Genomic DNA, 4,691 nt, shown 5'->3' with positions numbered 1-4,691 from the left:
GTACAAACAAGTTTTTGTGTGGACATATGTTTTCATTTCACTTGGGTATATACCTAGGAGTAGAATTGCTGCATCTTGTGAACGGAAAAACGGGTTCCATGGCAAGTAACCTCATAGGGTGATCTGCTCATAAATTCCTAACTGGGCAGGTCATGGTGGGAAGTCACGCCCCCTGCCTGTAACTTGTTTAGTAAAAGGCTTATCTTTGCCTTAGGCAAGCCCTGTCTATTGTTTCTGTACATCTAGGTTAACACACCTGTGAAATGCGTCTTTTCAGATCCTTCCTTCTAAAATGTTACCACCCGGAAAGAGAGCAGAGTCTTAACTGTCCTGAAATCTGATGCCTACCTTGCTTTCTACCATCTACTTATCTTCTGTACTTCCCTCTTTAATTCCAAGTGCATCAAAGAAGCTGCAAACTGTCATTTCTTGGAAGCACTCATCTCAATGTATTGAGATCTTGCTTCCAGGCATATCCTCTGTTTGGCTCAAATAAGTCTTTATAAAAATTGTCTACAGATTTGGACAAATTGTTTTTACGTAGACAATTTTATGGTAACTCTGTTTGACGAGAATGGCCAGACTGTTTTCCAAAGCAGCTGCACCATTTTACATTCCCGCCAACAATGTATGATGATGGTTCCGATATCTCTACATCCTCATCAACTCTTATCTTCTTTATTAATTATAGCCTTCCTCGTTGGTGGGAAGTGACATTTCACTGGGATTTTCACTTGCGAAAGGCACATATTTTTTGTTTGCTTGCACTGTTTTTCTTCTTTATTAAGTTATTGCCCAGACTTAGCCAAATTGCAAGGTTTGAGGGTGCAGTCTCCAAGACTTCTAACACCAATTGCAAGTTGGGGGATTCCCAAACCACCTTCAGTTTTGATAATTCTCTAGAAAGACTCACATAACTCATGTTTGTACTCATGGTTATGGTTTCTGAAGAAGTCAGCTAAGGGAAGAAATGCATGGGGCAAAGCCTGGAGGGCTCCAATGCAAAGCTTCTGTTGTCATCTCCCATGCAGTCAGGGTGGTGACACTTCTGGCAGTGGCGTGACAGTATGCATGAAGTAATGCCAGCCAGGGAAGCTCATCTGGTATCCAGAGTTTTTACTGGGGCTTCATTACGTAGACGTGATTGACTGATTGCCCTTGTGGCTGAACTCAGTCTCCGGGCCAACTGATAATGCGTGATACAAAGTTTCCACCTAAATCACATGGTTGTCTTTCTGCCATGGCCAGCCCCCACCTTAAAATCTAGTTTGGACAGTCCTCATCTAAACAAAGACATTCCTATCATATGTGACATAGATTACCTCCCAAGAGCCAAAGACAAAGGTTAGACCTTCTCTTTGGGTAAGGCCAAAATCATCATGACACAGGCCACCACCTGGCCTCCGTCCAAAGCTCTCCTACAGCAAAACAGATGTCTAACATTTGGAGGAGGCAGTGTGGAGCAGGAGGCTCTTAACTCAGTTTCTTCATAGATTTGACCTTGCAATAAATTGGGACATTGGCATCGCAATCTCCCTGACAAAACGATGCCAGTGTTAAACTGCATCACTCTATCAGGTAGAAAAACAGAAAGCTGAGGTGATTTGGAAAAAAAAAAAAGAAAGAAAGAAAAAAGAGAGAAAAATATGGTCACAGCACCATCTTCCCCTGTGAGAAGAGCTAGACAGTCACACCAGCATCCTCCCCCGACCCCGTCTCCAGATCTTAACAAAAGCTGGAAGACTCTGTCTGGTGGGGACTTTTCCTTGGTCCCCCTCATGCTGAGTGTGAGTGCACACTTGCTGAGGCATATACGGCAGCCTTTTGTGCCTTTATCTTCCCCTGCCCTGTTCCCACTGCCTGTTTCAATTCTCTATGTGACCTTTACTATGAGGATGATACGCAACGTGCTATAGTCCATTTGATGTGACATCTCTTTGCTCATTGTTGGACCTACGGGCTGTAAAATGTGCTTCTTGGTCTGAAGAAACATAACTCGGAGGTCAAAACTGGTGAGATATCTTCTGGTTCAGTCCTTTATAGTATTTTGAGCATTACATCTATCTCTGGGCCTGCAAAGTCGAGTCCAGACCATGTCTGTTCCTGTCAAGACCCATTGGTAGGATACTGGGGCTGGCAGCATCAGTCTATTGCCAGCTCTGTGTCAGCCCTTCCCTCTGGGGAGTCTGCCCCATAGCTATCTACAGCCTCTTCATTCATCCTGGCTGACAGAAAAGTTCTTATTGACATTTCACGCCCAGAGGAACAAGAGGACTGTGTCTAGATTTGTTCCATCTCTGCATTGCCGCAACCCCAGTAACCACTCATTTTATGGATCCAGGTGGCCACTTCAAGTGAGCACACCAGGCTATCCAGCTGTTGGTTCCAATCACCTTCCAGTCCTGGAAGGAGGTTCTGACAACGAGAGACGTGCCCTACTTTAATGCACCCTTGAATTTCTGTAGTGGTTTCCGAACAGCCGTGCCCCCTACAGGTATTTCTTTAATGGCTGCCCTAACTGACTAAGACATCGTGCCATTGAATAATTTCAAATTTAATTCATAAATGTTATGGAATCTGTAAATTTTATTACTTTACTAAGCCTATTTTTCATAGCAAGAAGGAAGCAATGCATTGATTTACATCCCGGCACAAGCTCCTTATCAAAGTAACTACTCCAAAATGTCCAGACATGAGAGCTGCTCTGAGAATGAGTTCCTGCATAAAGCTTAAACAACACGCCACGTATGTTGTCAAAGGAATCCTTCCTAGTTTTATAAAGCTCACAGTTGCTTGTGTTTGTCAGCAATGAAACTAGAAATAAAGAATTTTCTTTCATATCATGTTAAAATTGCATACATACTAAAAGAATTGCCCATTACCAATATCTGTGCATTCGCCAAGTTGCAATAAAAGGAATTAGCTAGCTTTACTTGTTCTGTGAATTGGTATTCAGTTCCTGAGTGTTAAGTTTGTTGGAAAATGGTCCTTTAGCTACTTCTTTAATGCGGAGTCACATAACATCTCCACCTGACATCTGACACAGTCTTTTGCTGATGTCTTGGCAAATGCATATGGGTTTCTAGCCTTAGCCAAAAAGAGTTCTACTTTATTTAAAAATCTGCAAAGCCCTAATGTTCACATGTGCTTCTGTTGGGTTTATAATTTAATCTTCCTTCAGATTAGAACCGCGTTCAAGTTCTTTTGGTTTTGAACTTATTTCTTGATAGTTCAATATAAATTCCACTTGTTTTGAGGCTTTCATTGTTTCATTAGACAGTACATCTCCTTAACGATGACACTATGGGTTTAGCACTTCACTATCAATTATGACTACAAACCAAAACATATTTCAAATAAAATGAATGCAAATATTTTGGTGTTTATTTCTTCATAATCACTCCGCCGTCATTCTTGGTATTATTCGTGTCATTCAGAAATCATCGGTTTGTGTGTGTTTTGTTTTACCAAAAAAAGTCTAATTAAATTCCTGTTACTTCACAAATTAGGATTTAAAATAATAATACAGATTTTACTTCCATAGCTTATAATGAAAAACTCTTAAGCTAAATAAAAGGAAACAGGCTTGAAACTGAGGAAGAAAGGTTAACTTTTACTTACAGAAGAATTGCAATTAATAAACGTAACAGGAATGAGAGAATTTGAAAATCACCATTAGAACACCAAGTAATAATTGCTGCTGTAGGCAAGATTGACAATGAGTGGGTAAAAATTTAAGGCGAAATAAGATAAAGCATCGCCTCAGTGGATCTTCCCCCAAATATTTATCAAATACGGTGTGACTTTAACATATACCCACAAATTCTTTGATTCGCTCCTTCCTGGTGTAGCTTAATTTCCTTTTCCTGTCCCCTAAGGCTGGACATGATAAGTAGGTTCTAACGAACAGAAAGTGGAAAGAAAAAATAGTAACTTCACAGTGGAAAAGTCTACCAGACATCCTTTTAATCAGATGAGCAAGTTAATTAGCATCGCTGAGAGTAAGACACGTTGATGTCATGTCTCCTGATTTGGGAAGTAGGGTTCATCGCCTAGGCGGTATTCTTCCTCCAAATCCATAACCTTAGTCTAATTAAGAGGAGACATCAGACAAACCTAAATCGAGGGACATTCTGCAAAACATCCGGCCAAAGCTCTTCAAAAACAGTGTCAAGTTCATGAACAACAAGGAAAGACTAGGGGAACACAATAGATTAAAGGAGACGAGGAGATATGATGACTAAATGCAATGTGGGATCCTGGATTGGATCCTGGAACAGAAAAAGGACATTAGTGGAAAAATTGGTGAACTCAAAATAAAGTGGTAGTGGGTTAATGGTATCATTGCCGATGTTAATTTCTTAGTTTGACAATTGTACCAGGGTTATTTATATGAGATGCCGGCCTTGGGGGAAGTCTACGACGACTACACAGGAACTCTCTCTGTTAATTTTAACTTTCTCTTTGCCCAGTTCTGCTTCCTCCGCCTTCTGCTCACAGGTGTTGATATGTAACAGCCATCTTGGCCCCCAAACTCCACCTCTTGGTGACTTCTGGAGAATGCAACTTGTAACGACATAGAACCCAACCCTCACTCCAGCTTCCCTTCTTAGGTATTAGGAAACGCAGATGTAATGTGTACTCTCCTCGAATTCTTTGCGTTTGAATTATACAGAAGGCAAAATAAACCT

The sequence above is a fragment of the Pteropus vampyrus genome, unplaced genomic scaffold (genome assembly GCF_000151845.1).
Source record: "Pteropus vampyrus isolate Shadow unplaced genomic scaffold, Pvam_2.0 Scaffold62, whole genome shotgun sequence".
Lineage (NCBI taxonomy): Eukaryota > Metazoa > Chordata > Mammalia > Chiroptera > Pteropodidae > Pteropus > Pteropus vampyrus.
The sequence above is the reverse complement of the archived record's forward strand: the minus strand, read 5'-3'. Positions refer to the sequence as shown.